This window comes from Pleuronectes platessa, chromosome 5, assembly GCF_947347685.1.
Source record: "Pleuronectes platessa chromosome 5, fPlePla1.1, whole genome shotgun sequence".
NCBI classification, from domain to species: Eukaryota; Metazoa; Chordata; class Actinopteri; order Pleuronectiformes; family Pleuronectidae; genus Pleuronectes; species Pleuronectes platessa.
Window position 1 is genome coordinate 23,574,415 of NC_070630.1, and position 22,741 is coordinate 23,597,155.

The 22,741-nt window shown below is 38.9% G+C and overlaps 1 protein-coding gene across 1 annotated transcript in view; it reads left to right on the top strand.

The window, feature by feature from the left end:
- The first annotated feature begins 1,819 nt into the window (after window positions 1–1,819).
- LOC128439637 (SPRY domain-containing SOCS box protein 4) overlaps window positions 1,820–22,741 on the top strand; it is a 52,013-nt gene continuing 31,091 nt past the window's right edge. Inside the window, exon 1 of the mRNA XM_053421998.1 lies at window positions 1,820–2,111. The gene's annotated coding sequence lies outside the window, so the exon portion shown is untranslated. The remainder of the gene's footprint in view (window positions 2,112–22,741) is intronic.

A 22,741-nucleotide genomic window follows, 5' to 3' on the forward strand; every position in this document is an offset into this window, starting at 1 on the left:
CAGATATATCACTATCTGAAGTAACATTTACCAGAAGAGGTATACACAGAAATATTTCAACATTTTGGGAAAACACTTGTCTGCACTTTTGTTGAGGTTTAGATGAGAAGACCAACCCTTCACTCATATCTGTATTTAAATATGAAGTACTTATATGTATACATCAAGTGAGCTAGTTAGCTTAGCTTAGAAGGACCAGTCACATAAAGATGGTTGACATGACTACCTATGGTACCCGATACTGAAGACAAAGCATGTGGATCTCCACCTAGTGGCTGTTTTATTCATAAAAACAAAGTCCAACATGACAAGTTGAGGCTTTATGGGTCATATGCTGCATTAGCATATTACTTGGCTGGTACCAGTAACTTTCTGTCTGATGCGGTATCCATTATTAACCCACAACTAGTTGTTTTTACCATTTTGTTCGGATAACACAACCTATATGCGATATGATGTGTTAATTAGACGTGCTGGAAGACAGACTTTTTCACCACCACCTTTGGACCAAAGCCAGATGTTTGGCCCTTTCCAGCCTTTATGCAAAGTTAGAACTAACTATCCCCTCAACAGACAGACATGACAACGTTGTTAATATTCTCATTTAACTTTCAGAAGGAAAGTGAAACAACACATTTTCCCCAAATGTCACAATATTCTTTAAATGATTCATCTGCAGAGCAGCTAAGAAAATCCATTGTGTTTCATACTGACAAAGCAACTGATCTCTGCTGAGCTAAACCCGTCAACTTCAAATCTGCGGTTCTCTTTGGATTCGACTTGAGGCTGGTTGCTCAGGGAACAAATGGTCTAGTTTTCACAATGAGCCTAATTTCATCCTTCTTTATTTCACTCATTCTGCTTACTCATGTCGACACCCCCGGCTGACATTGTTATTGGTGAGGTGGGGAAAGTTGGATTAAGTATAACAAAGTCTATTTACCTCTGCTAAGGAGGTCATGTTTTAATCTGTGTTTGTTTGGTTGTCTGTTAGAATTGTTACGCAAATACCTACACAACTAACCTCCATTAAATTGTGTGGAGGGGTTGGTCATCACCATAGACTGTATATAAAGGTCATCACCCAAGAAAAAACGCATTGAATTTCTGCCATAAAATGTTGGCCCTTGGGCGTATCAAGGAATTATTTTTTCGCATTCTTTAACATTACGCCTTGATTTCTCAGAGAAGTATTATTGGATCTTGTCGAGGGGACTTCTTATTTGATGCAGATCCAAATAAAAATCTGGATCTATCAATTTAAATGTGGTTTCATATGGGGAGTGCTGGGCAGAGTGCCATTCTGTTTGTATAAAGTATATGACAATGTATATTTTGTTATAATGTATTCAACATTAAAACGAGTAAGAGTGTCTGAGCAGAAATGGGAAATAATGTTCTGTTTAAAAATCAGAACCTTAACGTTACACAAGAGCATATAAATGAGACAGACGGTGATTATGCTCAGGATAAAACTATGTTAGGCATGAAGTGGCCTCCACCCTGCGTCAAGAACTGCTGAACGGGGCAGACGAACAGGAAGTGTGGTCACGGCACAAAATAAAAGCACAGAACGTGTCGTGTCCGGGGAAAATAACCTTACAGCAACATAACACAGACTGAACGTCATCTGCGCGGTCGCTAAATAAATCACGGGGCATCTGCTGGACACTAAAAGACTAAATTGAAAGGCGTGTTTGTATAAACCGTGTTTCCTGGTGGAGGTGATGGTAAGAAGAGGCGTTGGTATTATCGCCAGCTTGACTCCAGTCACCTTTGCCTGATCCCGGTGCTGCAGCCAATCAGCGGCAGTCGGGGACACACGAACGGTGATCAGACCCACGGAGCAGGCTGCGGCCACGGCAGGAACAAAGGAAGAGAACCCTCCCGCTGCCTTTGAATCGTCTTCCTAGGCAGGAGTCGACTCCGTGGACACGTTTCTCGCTCTTTGTCTCCACGCCACCCTCTCACTCTCACCGGGAGGCGCACTTTTCACTCGCGGCCGGTCGTGTTTTGCGGAGGGGAAGAGGAAACTTGGCGTCGCGGAGGTATTTTCTCCCCGGGTCGCTTTTCTCCAGGTCGCGGACGGGCAGACTGGAAGGTGGCGCACGGTGAGCTTGTCTTTGTCTTTTTTTTGTTTTGAACCCGCTTGCTTCGCACCGTGATACTGTGTCGAGCGCATCTGTGAATGCGTCGTGACTCCGGTGTTTGACTGTCGCTGTGTGTGTCGTGAAAGTGAAAAACTTCTCCCGCAAACTTTCTCCCACGTCTCCTCCGAGGCAGCGCCGGCAGAACAGAGCGACTCCGGAGACATTCAGCCGTTTAGGTGCGTGTTCTGCCGGTTGAGTGTGAGACGCGCACCGAAAAAGTCAACACATGACATTTTGATTATTTCGAGTTGATTCATAACCCCAGCATGTTGCAATCAAAGCTGGTCGCTTGTTTTACCTGTTCAAAACGAGTCGACTTGTGGAGTCACGCAGCGAATAAGCAGCTAAGAGATTGTTAGAAAGTCATTGACTCATTGAAAAAATATTAAATTCTGTTGAACATGACAATACGCTTGATAGAAGTGACGGGTTTTTTCCATTTGTGGGAGATATGGACAAATATTTTAGGATAAACTTGTCGTATCACTCCATGTCGATAAGTATCATGATAAATGACACATTATTATTTCCTATGCTTTGACAGATTTTTGCTCCTGGATGAAGGTTGGGATTTTAGCCTTGTTTATGGTCACAGAATAACAAACGGAATATTTTTAATTTACAAACATTTTATGGTAGTAATTACTGATATTGTCTTATTTTCCAATATCCCTAATATCTGTTGTGGCAATAGATAGAGCTGCCTCCAGGAACACTTTCATTCAGCTCTTCTTCATGCATCGATTACTCTTTTGAACCATCTCTTATGTTTGCTGTAAGCGTGCACACCAGTCAATGTGGTTCTCTTGCCAGTAGTTTTGTTTGAGCATATTTTGAACTCAGCAGAATTAGTTGGTCTCTTATTCTTACCTCTGACTAAGCAGAGGCTGACAGTATTCCAGAGAAGCACCAAGGCAGCCCAATATCCCCACAGCGTTATTTGACTTCATTCAGTGCCAAATTGATTTGAGGTTTCCTGCTATTCAAAGGCTAAATGTTTTGCCTGTAGCCACGCCATCTGCTTTGCCCTCCTGGGCATTGGCAGGCCACTGTCCATATCAAGTGTTGTGAGAGAAGCGTGTGGGTCGACCACAGCAGATGGTGAAATGGAGAACTGGTGAGGCTCATCATAGCTGGAAGCTCGGCTAACTGTTGTGATGGTGGCTCTTGTTCTCAGCTGTGAGTGTGATGAAGGAAAAAACCACAACCTTTTAACACGTGATCAGTTCCATTTTTAGTCGGTAATTACAATTTTTTTTTTTTTGGTAATGTTCATTAGCTTGCTTATACCATTGAACGTGTGCTATGCTTCCACCATTTAAGAACAATTGACCCTTGCACTCCCATTTCCTACCATCTGGGGTTTGACCCTGTGACCGACGTGACATCTGTTAACCTCTGTGTTACAGCACGGTTGGGTGGCATAAACACGGCAGGCTTCACAGCATTCAGAAGTCAACAGTGGAGTTCATGTTTAATTCACCCTGCAGATTTCAGCTAATTGGAACCCAGTCATTGATGTTTGTTTGTGCATGTCTGTTGTAATCAGACGGAGGTGAAATGCAACCAGAGAAATAAAAAGGCAACCTTACATTTTGATTTCCTGCTGTAAATCTTGCTGAGAGGAAAAAAAATGAGGTTATATTTAGTTTCCACTTATATTCTCCTGCTTCAGAAAAAAATGATATAATCCGAGCTACACATAAAATAATCAATTGTTTCATTTTGGGTTTGTCAATAGAAATGATCATAAGAGAATATTTAACCCATTTGTCTGTCAATAAAAAAAATCAAATTCCATTGCCGAACATTCAAATTGTTAAAAAGAAATGGAACATGTGGCACTTATGACCCATGTAGGCTACTACAGGCTTACTGATAATGATACTGCAACAGGATTTAGACTTAAAAAGTACAGTAACATACTGATTCATTTTACACAAGTTTGGGGGAAAATACCCTTTAAATTGCTTGACAATGCCCAAAAAATTATATTAAATGGAGATGAAATTATTATATTAATTGGAAATGAATTGCCTTGTCTGGCAGAGTGATCAAATACTTGTTTATCTCCTAAGACGGTGGTCACAAACCTTTTAATACCAAACGTAAGCCGAGATCTACCACCCAAAAACCCATTTAGGCGGGTCATATTTATTATTTTTTGCTATTTCTTTTAAAGGCTTAATGGAGGAGCATAATTGTACACAAAAAAAGGCAGTTGTGCAACTTTATCCATTCAATGCACAATATTAATATTTACAGCATCTGCTCAATGCACAATATTTAGCTTCTCAGTTCAACAATATGTTCTGCAGAGGAGCTGCTACTGCTGAGCAATGTTTTCACATATAGGCTTTGCCTAGAATATGGCCATAAATATGACTATTTCTTTTAATGAAAGTAGTCCATTGTACTCGAAAAAATATCAGTACTGAACACTATTAAGCTGTGCGTCTTACGCTCCTGCAAATATTTCACAATAAAAAAAACAACATATTTTTAAACAAAATAATTAGTGTTTGGAGAGACAGTGAAGGTTTTAGAGATCGACCGGTAGACCGCAATCGACTGGTTGGGGACCACTGTCCTAAGAAGATGACTTGAGAGCTCTTTCCCACCTGGCTGTTGATACATTTGGTCCGTCTGATATAAATGAAATACAACTGATGAATTGGAGCAAGTTTACAGTGGTAGAAATATTCTGTTTTGTCTGTCTTAGGATCTCCATACACCAGTTATATCTCGGGAGATTCCTTGAAGTCAAAGCTTGTCTCCAATCTCCACCTTGTATAAACTGTGTCCAGTTGCTCCCCACCATCTCACACCGTCTCTCACTGATAGTCGTGCATAAACGTACACATGCACACAGCCAGAGCTGAGGCTGATCCAGCAGAGGGGCTCTCTTGCTGACTTAGTGCAATGTTAATGTTGTGAAATCCCATTAAAAGCAGTCTGGTGCTGAGCATTGCTTCGTCTGGGTTTTACGAGACATCAGGTCATTTTAAAAGGCCATCGGTGCCCTGTGGCTGTGTTTGCATGGTGTAATAGAGACTAATCACTAGAGTAGCTCACCCTGATACGAAAATCTGTGCAACTCATGTTAAGGTGTTCTTGAAGATCATGGAAATGATTTAGAATGGGTTAGTTGTTGAGAGTAGTTGTTTTGAGAACTGCAGCTGCACTTCGGTACTTTTTTTTTTTAAACTTCAGAGTTTGGCCCTGTGACGCACAACAGTGTGATGAGAAACAATGGGTAAAAAAGTCGTTTTCATTGCCATGTTGCATCATGATGTCCTGGTGCCTGTACTACAAAGTAAGTTCAACATACCCATGGTTATCTTTTTCCTATATCCAGGTGAACTTAACCAAACAAACAGGCTAAGCGGTCACACAAATCGGGTTTTCAACTCAGTAAGTCAACCCAGGGTTGCCTCATCAAGTTCTGAGCGCATGCACATCAAATGGGCAGTGATTACTCCATATGTGCAATCACCGACATGGACAAGTGAACTCACACATAAATACAAATGAGGAGCAAACTGCTACTTAGAAAAATTGGAGGAGAATAAACACAGTATCCAGGCTGAAAGAAACGGGTAAAAAATCTCTGCGTGAATGTGTAAGTTATGGAGCCCCCCGGTCACATTTGGGAAAGAATATATAACATGGCCACGACATAACGCCTGGGAAGGATATAAATAACTGGTCCACGAAATATGAATCTGTTCTTTACTAACAAGACTTGTGGAACTGAAGTAAAGACGCCTTTTGGATGAAAGATGGAACATTTCACTCATGATTTAGCCTCTATAATGAGGTTTAGATTGAAAAACACACTCTTGTAACACTTGCAATTAAAACATATTCACCTATTTTTGTGCACATCTGCTATTTTGGTGACAGGATGCACCTGTCCCATCTACAAACAGATAGAGATGAGATGTCAAATAAGTCTAATTTCATAACAAAACTTATTTAAAAGGAAGGATGAAAGTAAAAAAACTGTTCAGTTTATCCTCAGAAATAAAATTAATTTGACAGTTTAAATGGTAAATGGCTTTGTATTTATATAGCGCTTTTCTAGTCTTGATGACCACTCAAAGCGCTTTACAGTACAGTTCTACATTCACCCATTCAAACACACATTCATACAGTGCATCTATACGCAGAAGTTATTCTATGGGGGGCCATTCGTGGTTCAGCATCTTGCCCAAGGACACTTAGGCATGCCGATGGGTCAAACTGGCGATCGAACTGCCGACCTTCAGGTTGGAGGACGACCACTCTACCCCTCAGCCACAGCCGCCCCCAAGTTTACAGATTTACCTTGTGACGGCCCCCTCCTCTCTCTCTCTGAGACTCCCGTAGTCAATCCTCACCAAGTTACACGACACTGTTGTGCAATGCGTACTCTCCTTAAAGTGAAGTTTTAATGTCTGGTTTGTTAAGTCAATCCACGGTGCTAACAGACCCCATGTTTCCTGTCACCTATACAGAACCAAATGTGCACAGTCATTCTCCCGGCATACTGCAACAGATTAGAGCTGAACACTGGATGCGGTTCGGCCGCACTAGTCGCGCTGTTCCTAGAGAATCAAGGATCTAGTGGGTATTTTTTTTCTTTCAAAAAATAAAAGCATATTGTTTTTGTTGACCTAGTCTATAATTTTTTTTTAAATGGTTGTTATAGTGAAATATTTGCAGGAGAGGAAAATACGCAGCTTCATAGTGTGTAGATCTGGTATTTGTTTGAGTGCACAGGTCTACTTTTAAACAAGGAATACTTTAGTTATACCAGAAACCTCAGGAGGCTGTAGTTATAATAAAAGTTAACGTAAAGTACTTCAGGTCATGGGCAGTAGTCTCTATCTCACGCCTTCTCCCACTTTCACACACCCACACATTTATGGTCATTTTCAGTATAAGCCCTTTTTAAACACATAAAGCTGCAGAAGCACCTCCGCTGCAGTACCGAGGCTGATCAGCAGCCGGTGTGAACTGACAATCGCGACACGCGGCTGTAAGTGGCGCAGAGTTTCCAAATCCGTTGTTCCCCGGTTGTCGATCATAAATAACTGATACTGAGAAATTTGGTATCGTATCATTTTTTAACGACTGGGTATCAATACTTTTTTAGTATCAGTGTTCCGTGAATCACTATAGACAAGTGGATAATTGGGCTGAAATTGTATTGTGAACAAGGCACAACATCCCCCGTTAGCAGTGTGTTACAAGCACGTGGCCACTGGTCTCAGACTGTCTGTATTTTAGATGTGACTAAAAATGGCAAACCCAAACTGTGAATCGGTATTGAATCAGGTTTTTAGGTCACAAAGACAGACACATGCAAACATTGGGTCTGTTCTCAGATATTTTCTGTATTGTATATAGTCTATCATGTTGTGTTCACAGATCTCCTTTTTTGTGAAGTACTGGCAGAGAAGGGAGTGCTTAGTTTAATGCAGCAAATCTCTCTTCTAATTTTGTAAGGAAGAAATGAGATTAAAGAAGGGTGTGAATCAAGGTCACCTATCATCAAAACAATTAATCGCGCAGATCTACCAACTCCCACTCATCGTTTCCCTCCTAGGCATGGTGTGCGTGATTACAAAAGAGTAGGATACTGCCCATGTTTGCCTGTTCTGCCTGTCGCTGCAGTGGGACTGATTGGTGCTGAAGATGGGATTTTCACTGATGATGGATGTTCCTCGCAGTAATGAGAGGGATGTACCACACGTTACTGGTCCTGTTTTTTGTCACATCTGAGAAGGTTTGAGAAGTAAACCATTTCTCCTGTAAGAAGCTTTCAACTCAATTCTGTCATACCACCACACTGAACCTCTGTGACAAACTCCTGTCAATGAAAGGAGCTTTCATGGTACAACTGACAAAAGCAGTGATGTCATTGATTCTCAGATAGAAAATCTGGACGTTAAGCTGACGAGTGAGTGACTCACATGGCATTTAAGGTGGAAGAAAGAATTGAGGAGATCGGTGGAATAGCTGAGAGATCAATAGCTGGTGAAGGTTAGTGGTGTGGAGTTAACAGGTCTGTAGTAAACCAAAGAAAAACTTGGTCGAAGACATTTTTTACGCAATTGATTGGTTGTCGGGAAAAGAAAATTATGCACTATTTGCAGCGTATTGTACAATTTCATCCTAATTATTAGACCAAAGTTATAGAAAACTCTTCTGTTGTTGTTCAACTACTTTAGTTGACATGGTGGATGGCTATAATTCATATGATTGTGATTATGATTCATATTAGCTTTTATTTGGCCCTAAACACCATGGTTTCGATGGTCTCTGAATTTAAGGTGTAGTACTCTGTACATAGGAGACCCAGGCGTATTCAGCTGTTTAAAATCAGAGGTAGAGCCTGACCTGGAAGCATAAAGTTCCCTCTTTTAAATGTTTAATACCTGACATCCTCCGCCCCTCACTGTAGGCCTTGTCTTCCTCGCCCTCATCGTTTTTCATGCCATAACAATATACCATGCAAAACAGTGTGCCACCACCGGGTCATTGTGAGGGCAGAGTCCGAACACACACACACTGAATCATTTAAACTATTGCCTGTTGCGGCGGTGTGTATATGCTGGCGAACCACTGCAGTTATGAGACTGCTTGCTGTCACTGTTGTGAAACAGAAACGAGAATAGAAGCAGCGCAATATACTGTATGTGCACATCAATGTACTGGGGTAGAGGAATATCAGGAGTGTTTTAATAACTGAACACAATGCTTTGCTGTTAAAATGAAGTAAAGTATTACTTTATGCTTCAATGTTTTTGTTGTGCATAATTAATTTAGTTATAATGGTAACTTGACTCGGTTATTTTTTAGGTAAAAATGATTGTGGGGCTTGCAGAAATATCCCATCTGCAATCCATTTGAGATAGTAAGTGGAAAAAGATTTATTACTTGTGTTGAAAAGAGCCCCTCTAAAGGCCTTTCAGCCCACGCCAGCCACCGTCTATTGCTCTGGGTTCTCTTAGGGCTAGCGTCTCCCCTTCGTGGGAAGTGGAGTTTATGATCTATACTGCAGCCAGCCACTACACCCTAAAAAATGTGACCAATGGTTACTCCAAAAAATTGTGGCAACAAAGTGACAAGTGATATAATTGAGTAGATTTTAATTACTACAACTTTGATTAAAAAGTATTGAATAATTTAACTACATTTAAACATAAAAAAAGATTTATATTTACCGAATGTCCAGTGGAAATGTATTTATTTTTACTGAAAATCTGTTTTAAATGTATTTATATTAACTGAAAATTTGTTGTAAATTCATTTATATTTACTGAAAATCTGCTGTAAAATATTTTACATTTACTGAATATTCGGTGGAAATTGATTAATTTTTACTGAAAATCTGCTGTAAATTTATTTATATTTACTTAAAATCTTCTGTAAATTGAGTAATATTTACTGAAAATCTGCTGGAAATTGATCAACATTTACTGAATATTCAGTGAAAATTTAAAATTTTTTACTGAAAATCGGGTGTAAATTTATTTATATTTACTGAATATTTCGTTAATTTTATTTATATTTACTGATTATCTGGTTAAAATTTGTATAACCTTACTAAATATCGGGATATAAATGATTTGGATTCACTAATATAAACTATATCAACTCATTTTAGCATATTGTTCAACACAATTACACTGATATTCTTATTTATATCTATGTAAATTTAATTCAAGTATTAAATTGCCTCACAATACTTTAAATCAAAATATTCAATAATATTGGATGTCACTTTGTTGCCATAATTTGTCTGTCTAATCCATTCAATACCATGACTTTTGATGGCACAATTTACTTCAGTAGGATCAACAGATCACCATGCATAACAAGAACAGCAGGTAAACATTTATTTGTGCAACTTTGCTTAAACATGTTCATTCAACATTTTTTAAGTGCAAATACAATAAAAACTAGAAAAAAATATTATGAAAAACATGTATATGTACAATAGGGATACAATTTATACCGCTAATCTGGGATAAGGTCTTGGATACTTTTTCACTGCTAAAATTGGACTCACTTAAAATTTCTCAGTAAAAAATTTCAAATTTGCATCCCTAGCGTGCACAGTGGACAAAGCTTAAGAACAGTTGCATGGTAAAAAACATAATACCCTTCCCTCAAATGAGGATGGTTGGGTAAGGACAATCCCTCAACACAGAAACTGTGGGATTTAACAAAACCTTGAAGCAAAACATAACAAGTAACGTTAAACTTGAATAGGGACCCTTTCAAATGAAAGGAGATTTGTTTTGTCAATGTCTAAACCGTTGATGTTTTGCCATTGACCTAACAAACTTCCCTCCATTTTGAAAGGGTCCCTTTTCTTCAAGTTTCTCTAGGATAAGGTCTTGGATACTTTGTTCACTGCTGAAATTGGACTCACTTAAAATTTCTCAGTAAAAAATTTCAAATTTGCATCCCTAGTGTGCACAGTGGACAAAGTTTAAGAACAGTTGCATTGTAAAAAACATAATGCCCCTCCCCTCAAATGAGTATGGTTGAGTAAGGACAATCCATCAACACAGAAACTGTAAGATTTAACAAAGCTTTGAAGCAAAACATAAAAAGACGTTTAAAAAACGTTAAACTTGAAGAGGGACCCTTTCAAATGAAAGGAGATTTGTTTTTTCAATGTCTAAACTGTTGATGATTTGCCATTGACCTAACAAACTTCCCTTCATTTTTTTTTATCTAGTAGCTTGTTCTTGAGGCTGTTCACTTTTGGGGACAGCTTTGAACAATCCTAGAGATGAGCCGGATACTCGGCTGAAACGAGTATCCGGTACAGATAAAGCACTTTTGCCGAGCACGAGTATTATACGAGTAATACGAGTCAATATCTGTGCTCGGACTGAATGAAAATCCTCACACAGCGTCACAGCGCTCCTCCCCTTCACACACCGCTCTGCTCACTCACTCAAAGAACAGCTCTCTGTCTCTCAGTCACTCAGGTTCGCGGGTCTTTTCCGTTAACGTTTAGGGTTTCTTCAGCTTGAAGTTTGTTTTTATTTCAGTTTGTACTTACTTATTAACCAGTAGAGTTCTGTTAAACGTGGGTTCGTTCAGACGTGGTGCTGGTAGAAAGCGACTCGCGTTGCGTCTCTGCCTGTCGGAGATTTTTTTTTTTTTTTTTAAAAGTTTTTTTTTTTTTACTTTAACGGTTTAAACTTTTTTTAAACCGTCAGTTGGCTCTAACCAGTTTTATTTTACTTCACGCACTGAGTGTCTGACAAGTTCTAGGTAGTAGTGGTATAAAAAATATTACAAATTAAGCTACACACACACACACACACTCCCCCTCTCTCTCTCTGTCTCTCTCTTACTCACTTACACACACATACACACATACACACACACACACACACCTGGTGTGGAAATAAATTAAAAAAAATTCAAAGTTAAAAAAGAAAGTTATGTTGAGTATGAAAACACTTGTTATTACATTTCACTTCATAATTGCAACAGCATGTGTTGTATTCATTGTTACAAAACTTGTTCTGTAAATAGTTCGTTTGCTATTGTGATCAAAATCATTGATCTGAAGCTCAATGCTGATGCTGTCCTGTAATAGTTTTCTAATCAGCAATAAATATAACAATTTCTGATCAACCCATATCAATTGCATGCTTAAAATAACATACTGGTTAAAGCCCCGCCCATTTCAAGACAACCCGGCCCACTTCCAGGTTAAATCACACCCACTTCCGGGTTAGCCCCCGCCCACTCCGAGTACGGATACAGATAATTGATATGGTTAACAGATACAGATACAGATAATGCTGTACTCGCTCATCCCTAAACAATCCAGTTCCAGGAAGAGTTTCTGGAAGGCTTCGAAAGTGTACCTGAGCTCCTTAGGATAGGCAAGATTCACTGCATATGTCAGTCCAACGAGCATGGAGCAAGCCCTTGGAAAATGTGTCAGTCCAATCAGAACTCATTATTGATTCTTGAAGTCGACCACAGCAACTGAATCAACTCTGCTCCTTCTGTATCTCTATAAAGGTCTCTCAACTTCTTTGTGAATAGTTCTTAGGAAGAAACTCCTAGCTAGGAACTTTAAGGGCTACATTATAAAGACAATAAGTAAACTACTGATAACTTTTGAATTCTGCCAGCTGATGAAACAGATGGATGGGGAGGATTTAGTACTTTAAAATTCCCTAATGGAAAACAAATGTACAATGCACAATGATTACCTGCATGACTTCACAAACCTTAGTAACTTGCAAAGAATTACTGGGAGTTACTTGTGATTGTATTTTGACCTTCCCAAGACATACAAGGGGGGAAAGATGAAAGAAATAGTGATCACCATCTTTATATTTGATGTGTTCTTCAACTTACATCATACTCTTAAGATTTGATCTGTCGATTCCCCGAGGTAAACAAACAACGAATGACAACATCTCTGGATACGTTGATGCTAGGATTGGATGGAGCCTGAAATGAAAAAAATAAACATTATTCAAGTTCATGGTTTAAGAATCATAGTCAACATTTTAGAGCTTGCTTTTTGTATGGATTAAACAAACATGACATAAAATGTTATTCAGTGAGCTTTAGATGTGTTGGCAGGCAAATTGTGTCACCTTTGGACAGAGCCAGACTGTTTCCCCCCCTTTTCTGGTTTTAAGCTGGTGTTGTGAACCAGATAATATACAGGAGGGAGATACAGTCTAGATGTAAACACACATATGTAGCACTTTATTTGTGGATGATCACAGCAGACCGTCTTAATAATCACAATCATGTGCTTCAAAAGGCTGTTAATCACAACCATTGCAGATTGAGGGGTTTGGTGTCCAATCGACAAAGTAAAACAGAATCAGTCATCTCAAAGCACTACTTGGCAAATCTTAAACCTTGACATCATATAATTGTTTTAATAAATTAAATTTGTTTGCTTATTTTTTTTAGCAGAAATCATTACTTTTGAAGATATTGTACTGGACTATCCTATATTTGGAGTTTTTTTCCTGACCCCCACATGAATCTAAACATGGATTACAAAGAATTCGAAACAACTTTTAGATCAGTGCAGCTCAATAGAGCACCACACACCTGTGACCTAATTAATCAACATATAATTGAATGTACATTTTTCCAACAATGTCAACAACTGATTATAAACTTGAATAATTCAGTATCTAATAAAGTTGCCGTTAATTGTATACTTCAAAAGGTATGCAGTCATTTAATATTCTTATTGTAGAGAATCACAGGCCAACATTTCCTCCTGTAGATTTAAGTAATAAGCTAATGAAACCAGCAGTTTGATCACAAAATGCCTTAAATAGAATATCACCAAATATTATACTAATTGAAGTATACCTTGAGTAGAATAGCCTGCAACCTCAACCCCATGGTTCCTCCCTTGGACTGGAAGAGGTTCAGAAGCTTGGGAGTATATTCATCCAGCTTGGACATGAACTTTGATTCCAGGTGCACCCTTGTGATTCTTTGAAACTCGTCCTCAATCTATAAGACAAATAATGAAACCAGCTTTAAAGCCTAAAATATTACAAGTGTACATATTATTCAACATTTTTAAAAGCAAAAAGCCACCTAACACAAAACATACATTTAGTATGTAAGAGCTAAATATGCAAAACCAACAGTTCAATCTTTAACAATGGACTAGGAATATTTGTTAATTTTCATGCTCCTGTAACTCACATGAGATGCCTCAAAGAGAGCGGGCCATCTGGCTTTGATGTCCTCTATGCTGGGCGATAGGTTGACGATTTCATTTCTTCTGTGTGCAAATGTTTTTGACATTGTTTCTTTTATCAGTTTGTTGTTGTCCTTTTTTTTTACTTCAGTAAGCAACTTAATCCTCTCTTGTTCTTGACTTTCTTCATCCTCTCCTGCCGGGTAAGGGGGGAGGTAGTTTACCTCTGCCTTTCGAGGCTTTTTTACACCTTTTGCTAACTTCTGGTCCGCAGGGCTCTTGCGTTTCAGTGCATTGCACATCACCTCAGGAACACCGTAGCTTCTGAGTTTGGTGCTATAATTTGCCATCTTGTATTTGATGCTTTGTTGCCAGCCATAGTAGCCTGAGAAGGAGCCCGGTTCCTTGAGACATGGATATTTCTTGACAAGTACCTCAGCAACATCACTTATCTGTACACTTGATGGATAGCCTGTATATGTATATATAGTTCCAGCCAGCTTCTCAAGAATGTCTGTCTTAACTTTTGAGGTAGTCGGAAGGGTTCCATTCTTCGTGTAGTCTTCATTGGCTCTTTCAAGGTACATTTCAGTTTCATACGCAAACTGTGGAATGGGGAACTGCTTTGGCCATGGCTGGCTTCGTTCTGTGGGACTTCGCCTAGGCAGGATAATAGTGTCCGATGAAGAAGTTGTCCCAGGAGATGATTCTTCATTCGACCCTGCATATGATGAAGTTGACTGCTGACCAAAGGAACTGTCCAAACTTTCTTCATACGGAAGCAAGTTAAGAATAATCGGGGCAGCTTGAACAACCTTTATGGTATCCTTGTGTTTAATTTGGTCACTCTTATGAAGAGTGAAGTAATCCTCGAATTCCGAGTCCAAATACTGAAGACTGAACTTGTCCGAAACTCCAAATGTCTCCTTCACAACAGTTTGCAGCTCCTCCACAGTGGGTGGGATTCCTAATGGAAGGACCAACTTCTCGATTCGGTCATCAAGCAATACTCGAAGCTTTGCCTCCATCTCTGCCAGCCTGAGAAGAATGTAAATAGAAAAAGATTTAATATCATTACAAGCATAAACTTATTGATGAGACAAGACATTCAGGGAATAATGTAATGTGTGTAGAGTATGCCACCAGATTGAATTGAGTTAAAAATAATTAGTTCATTATTAATTAAAGAGAATGTGTAATGGTTATTTAAATAAAAATTCGTTCAAAATGTTTCCTTATGCTGTCTTAAATAAATCAATAACAGAATTTTCAAATGTAATTACAAATATTTGTAGTCTTTGAAAATAAAAATTATTAAATTATTTCATAAAACTATTTTAAATCTATCTTTTTATCATTACATTTAATCACGGCCTGCATTTCAGTCAATATCACGATACATTTGTTTACTGCCATCCTGCCATTTTCCATTGTGATCCCTTTTTAAGAAAACTTTATTCAAATAAAAGTTGTGTCAGCAGGATGCCAACTAAATGGGGTCCAACCACCAAGGAAGCAACAGGAACTCTAACTGGCTACTTTTTGTGTTGCCGTGTATGTTGTGAGTCATGTGTCAAATCAGAATTCATACTGATAACTTGTGTGTTGGACTGACTTATGGTTTAAGTGGCACCCTACTTTTGCATCATAAAATTTAGGAGCTTTATTTAAATGTAAATTTTTAAATAGGAAACGTATCATTAAAATGTACAAGAGGCAGAAATATGCAAAAATTATTTAAATTACCTAAAATGAACAGCAGATGTGACGTTTGAGTACAACCAAGCGTTTTCCTTCCACGCTGTATGCAGCCAATGGGTACACATCATCAAGTTTCCGCTGCTCCAAAAGAGCCATTTTCCCATTGTTCTCCAGTTGAAAAGATCTTCGATGCTCTTCATACCAGGCAGAAAGTAACTTTACAATAAAATGTACACAGTTGTCCAAAATGGCTCTGAATAATCTCAGCAAAGTCCGGTAGTCCACCAGTAGAGCCATAAGACAAGATCATCCCTGCACTGTACCTTGTTCCATAGTAGGTGACAGTGTTAGCTACCTGCACAGTAGACAGAAGTGGAGATGTTTCTCTTAAAGCTTCCTGTATGTCTGAATGCAGCACTTCTAGAGGCACTACAGATATTTTTGTGACACTCAATACCTGTTTTTTTAAAATCTGTATGCAAGTGGTATGCCATAAACATCTGATGTCTTGTAGAAAGGGTCAACAAAACATTTCTGAAGTTCTCAGAGTGCCTCACAACTTGCTTAAAATCCATACACCAACCAGAGGCCCATATTTTTCAATCAATGCAGGATAATGTTCCAAAAAATGTGTTTTGGGTGTCAAAGTTTCTTCAGGAAAAACTGCAAAGAATCTGTCACGATGTTCAGATATTTTGAAGTCAAGGTACGCAATAGATTCAACAGTTTGAACAGGTGCAACCACCAATTCAACTATATCTTTTAATGTCATAAGAACGTGCCAGGCAGAATCACCCTCAGGTACCCACGAACCAACAATGAGTGGTAGCAACCTTATTAGGGCCCAATTTTCATGGGCATTTCCACCTATAGTTCTGCGTTTAATGTAGCTCTGAGGGATAGCATGAGGGCTGTTGACTTTGTCTGAGCCTTTATAGGGAAAACTTGTGATTAACTCGTTCAGTTCATTGAAACTAAAGTACTTCTTTTTGGTAAAAATCTGTAAACACAATGCTAGTTCCCTTGGGACAATGCCTTCAAACAGATCGCGTAGAATATCTGGTGGGTACCCAGAGACAAAGTGAAAGTGATTCAATTTATCAGTCAATGGGCAGGACCGCTTTACACCAAAGCAATGCGTTAAATTTGGAGTTTCTCTTACAGTTTGTACATGCAAACTATGATCTTTCTTTGTCCTAGGTGGAAACACTCCAGTCCGCACTTCGTGTGTCTGGTACTCTGAAGAATGTCCAAGACAAAATCTACAGATGTAGGGACCTTTGAAACTTTCAACTAGTCCACTGATCGAATGGGCACCGAGGTTATCGGCTACAACACAGTGTACAGTCCCTTTAATATTTTTTCTAACACTGGATATGAAAATCCCTTCCTGTTCTAGAGTGGCAAGATCTTTCAAGAGTGGTTCGAAAACAGTTTTGTATTCAAACTGCTGGACATCGACAGCTTTGCAAAGTAAAGCTACATGTACTGACGTTAATGCAGATTGCAACTTGGACGGAACATTTGCCAAAACCCAATAAACTGCAGTTATTTTGTGTATTTTTTTCGAAGTTCCAAGTGGGTTACACACCTCAAAGTCGTCAACATAAAGGATTATAGATAGTTTTGTTTCTTCTCCAGCATAGAAGTCATTTTGTTTGAAAGATTTGCCATCAAAAGTTGACTTAATATATTCAGTACTGTTTGAATGTCTGGATAAGATTCCCTCAGCAATGTGTTTATTCTTCAAAACTTCCTGCAAAGAACAGGCACATATTGAAAGGTCTTCTTCTTTTGAGAATCAAGAATATATTCAACAGGATCAACACACTGGAAATGCTCCTTAAAATACCTTCTTCTCTTAAAAGCAGAACCAAGTGGACCCCCTGTTCCAAGTGCTGTACTAATGGGATGTAAGTTACACAACTGTTCTGCCAAGTCAGTTATGATGGCTTGATCAATAATGCATTTATTAGACTTCAATGTTGAATCAATAATGCATTTATTAGACTTCAATGTTGAATCAAGTATGTTCCTAACAACTGCAACAGATGCTGAAGATGAAATGAACTGAAGGTCTTCAACCAAGGCATCAATGCAACTCACTGAGGCATTATAGATGCTTTCTAGCTTCAGCAGTAGTAAGCCAATCCTTTGAAGAACTAAGTAGGATGCACTTTCCTGATCACAATCTAAACCAGTGCCCTCACCATCACTGGCCTCTGGTAAATCTGAATGGTTAACAGTTTGATTATGGTGACTTGCCCTCACTTCTTGCTTAAAATCACTCAAAGAATATTATTTGTGTCTTCTGCTTTTGTGTTTCAGAAATGTATTGTATATATTTATCCTAAAGTTACATCCTTCAAATACACAAAAGACAGTTTTGTGGCTCTTTAGATGAATTCCAATATGCTGAAAGTAGTCCTTCTCTGTATAACAACAAGCATCGCAATCTAAACACTTAAAAGCAGAGCTGATTCCTGGCTCTAGACTTTCAGCTGTATGGCATCTGGACAAATGGGTGCAAAGGGCACTCCGTGTTTTAAATGTGCAAGGGCAGCTGTCATGTAGACACGGCTGGGATTGCCCACGACCAAATGTTGCGTGTTGCAGTCTGTAGTGCTTAAGTAGATATCCCTTTGTGGCAGACAAAGACTTGCAGATCTTACACTGCCATCCCATAGGTGAAAACCTAAAGTCACAAGAAAAACAAGTAGCCTACATCACTAATAGTTCTAATAACTAAATAAAACAATGTAATGTTAGAGATTTGGCACCTTTTTTTTAGTTTTTGATGTTGTACAAATTAAGTTCAAATTTAATTTAGACATTTGACATCAAAATAATTTTCAAACTAAACCTTTTTTCACTGTTACAATATTACAAGAAAAAAGTTTGATTGATAAGTGTCAACGCAATCAAATTCACAAATGGTAAGAATGGTGTGTAAAAGTATGTGCAAACAATGTGTCATCTTAGCAAAATTAATCATCAAGTGATCAGTATATCAATATATTTCCGGATGCTTCAAATTCAGGTTGGAGCTAACTGACGATCAAAAACTGCAGCAAATCTGCTTTCACCAGCAAAAATTGATGCAAAAAGCAGTAATGATCAAATGTTGTATAGCAAAACAAAATAATAAAGCATATTGTATCAAGCATATAAGTGTGATACATACCTTTTGATAAGTTGGGTCTTCATGCAACTGGAAATAAATTAATATAACCTTTAATTCGATTGGATAAATTAACATTTTACACTCTCACACACAAGTATAAACTAAAAGTAAAAGACAAGCACTTGCTTGTCCAAACAGGATACAAATCTTTTACAGATTGCGGTCACTAATTTAACAGTTTTGGAAAGTTTATTATGCAAATTTAAGTCGGGAAAGTACTAAATACACAAGCAGCAGACGGAAAACTTGAAATTATAGGAACCTGAATCTGGAATACTTGCTCTGATCTCACTGCATGAGTCTCTCTGAGCGAGTAAGAGGGGGCGGGGGAACTTTGAATATAGCCTTCAATGTATCAAGGTGGCCCCTCTGGCCCCCCTTTAGCAGCACCGCTGCGCTGACGCGCATTACTAAGCTGGTCAACAAGTGGCTCTGTTCACTATCCTAACCATATACGTTTGAAAACATACTTAATTATGATGGTTAAATCGGGTTGTTGAAAAATGTTTTAATATCGATGTGTTTAATGGCTTATCAGATAAACGCGGACGATTACTATTAATGATACAGGTGTAATAATTAAAAAAATATAATTTAAACAGTGGCCACTGAGCAGTAAGGTACGTGCGACACACATCCGCCAGAAGTATATAAATTAAACTAAGCTTTAAGGCGAGTGAAGGATTTTTTGGTCCACACTTTACACAAACAGAAATCCAACCAGCGAGACTTCCGCCCTAGCTTGCTTCCCTCAGCACGGCGCTGAAACTCTGCATGCCTTTGGGGGAGTAACGTGTATTCATCGGGACAGGCTCCCTCTCTCTCGCACGCCCACTCAGACAGATGAAACCTCCGGTGAAGGGAGCTACCTGGCTAATGAAATGTGTGCGTTAGCTTAGCTTCCCGGCCAACTATTTCTCAAACTCCGCAGAAACTAAATAAAACTCACCAAGCCCGCCCGTACTGTTTCATTAACCACCCACACTGACGTCGGGTCTTGTTGAACCCTTAGTTCACCGACTTAAATGTGAAAATAGTCCGTGGCTAAAGGCATTTTTTTTGACACTGGCCTGCTCTACCGAGGCGAGCTAATGCTACTTAGCATCAGCTAGCTTCTCACTCATTCATTTAAATGCCAATATATAATGACAAGAATACCACTGGGATCAAATATAACTAGCAGAAAACACAAGGCAAGCCAACAACAGTATTTCTTCATTATGCAGCAGCAGCAGGTAACAGCAGCTAACTTATCATGTTACACTATTTTAATTTTAAACTTAAATTATGAGTCTGAAGTATATAAGTTAGCATGCTGGCTAAACCTCCATATAGAGTGATACATCACTTACCTCAGATGCAGATGAAAGAGGCTGTGCTGAGTTGAAGCCGAGTGGTCAAAATGCCAGCACCCAATCAGAGTTCTCCTGTCGAAGGTGTTGAATCAGATCCATCAGACCAGGTGCTCCAACACACTGAAACATGTGCTCACCTCTCTCTCTCTCTCTCTCTCTCTCTCTCTCTCTCTCATGCTCCTCTGAGGTTTTTAATCACTCAAACTTAGAACTGATCTCAAACAAAGAAAGTAAACATCAGTCCTGTTCTTTTCCTAATAAATTGTGATAAGTGATGATGTATATTGTACAAGTATGAAGTAAGCGCAGGTGAGAGGGGGAGTGAGGAGGGAACACACTCCGACAGAGACTCTGACGCAGACAGAAGTGGCATCGATGCAGAGTCGTCCATGAACTTCCCACAATGACAAGTACGCCTGCAGACCTGTGTAGCGCTCTGATAAAGCAAGATGGCGGAGATTGCTGTATGTTTGGTGGAAAAATGCAATATTTTAGCAATGTCTCGTAATAAAAACGAGTTTTGAAGATATTTATGGCAAGATATGTGTGTTTCAGTTTCAATATTTCCATTCATGGTTATAAAAACAAACCGCTAATATGTTTTCTAAACACTATTTTCACATCCCTAATCTCAACCCATCTTTGTTAGTTCTAATGTGTTTTCACTATTAAGTGAGAATACGAGCGGGAACCTTTGATGCTTTTTCATGTTTTTTTTGGTGTGAGAAAAACACCTGTTTAGTCAGATTTAGTTTTTCTTATTAACAAAACAGTAAAAACTAGTTTTTTCGAGGTTTTGGCCCTACTCGGTAGCGCCCCCCATAGGTTTGCATTGGGCTATGGTAGGAGAGTTCAAGACCTTTCCAAAACAGTTCATACCATGTCTGTTGCATATTTAGTTTCCATCCTGTAAGCCATCAAAACTGACTCGGGTGCAAGGTTCAAAGATCATCCCTGAGGAGCAGGAGCCATCCACAATTTTCCCACTGATATAATATTACTCCCGAGGTCAAGACCTTTACGATGATGTCTTTGCTTTTGTCCTATGACAAAGTTTACATTTCATCTTGCTCTAAACACAGGCCCTCTCGGGTGTACTGTCTTAGACCCCATTGAGGTCTAAGCTGGATCAAATCAGTCAAATATGTTTTAAGTGGCATTTAATGGCCAGATATGGTCAAAATATGTATGTTTGCTTTATACACAATCATATGTTTCACTTTGGACCAAGTTAGAGACACCTTTGTTCGTTAACAACCCAATTTCTCACACCTCATACACAGACTTTGCCCTCCTCCCCTCTGGGGAGAGGTTACAGGGTCCTCCTTGACCAGCAGGTTCAGGAATAGCTTCGGTCTGCGGCTGTCACCATGCTGAATCCATAGATCACCGTGGTGCAGAGTTCATTTGTATTTTACATATAAGGGTTAGGGTTAGATGAATGTCCGCCATGTTTTTTGTTTTCACAAAGAGAGAAGCGCATAGGTCACGTGTCCCCAGCCTCATGACTCTTGAAATTTGTACATAACTTTTCATAAGAAATCTTACGAACTGTTTCATGAGACCATGTTGCACCTCTACATGTTTGATAACTCAATACCGCGAAACAATTTTTAACTGCTGCAGCAACTTGGTTACACATCAAAAATAATTTAAAAGAAAACGGCAGTCCCTGTAATGTGCGGCAGATCACAAATGATGTGGCTCAAAATGCCTTTGGCAGAAGTGTAACATTATTAAAACCTAAGGCCTCACAATGAGTAAAATTGATAAAATATCTGGAACTTTTGACTTTCCTAAAAATTACAATTAAATTCTACTAAGCAATTCAGAGCTGATTTTACTGTCACAAATTAGTAAAATTCAATTAATAAAAATATTTTATTTGTTGAATTCAGCTCACTTTGATTCAAAACTGCACAGTCATTTTTATTATATAAAGGTTACTTTTATTTATTAAATATTAATTAACCCCAGTCCCACTTTATAGAGTGTAGGTTGTCATTTTATCCATATTTATGTACAGTGCAATGGCGCTTTCATACAAAATACAATTTAAATTCTTGAGCACAGCAATCCATTAATTATCCAAGTTAATTAACACCATGTTTGACTGGAGCTAATGACTTAGGTTCACCTCAGGTAGATGAGGCCACAAGCTCTGCTCTGGCACATTGAGCTAAATCAGCAGCTCAAATCACATGGCACTTATGATGAGCTAACGTGCCTCCAAGTTAAGCTCCATGTCATCAGAACCATCCTGTGGCCTACTTTGAGTCTGTCAGGTCATTTTTCAGCAGATCAGTTGCACTGTCAAAAAGTGCTGCTAATTGGCTGATTTAATGGAGTAAATAGGTCAGGGAATGAGGCACTTTCTGTCCATCTTTCTCCACTGAGAGTGCAGGTTACAGCCAGGACTCAAGGCTGAAAACTCTGCGATTTTGCCTGTTTTGAGGCGGGTGACCAATTTTTTTGACCGTGAATTAAGTGTATTGATGCCTTTTGCAAATTTTTCCCTCTAACAACTATGTATATTGAAGAACTTCTTAACAAGAAAGCTTGAGCATTAGGCCCCCATCAGCATAACAGAGGGGCTCACAGGTCTCTGTCTGCCGTTTGTCCTCTTCATATT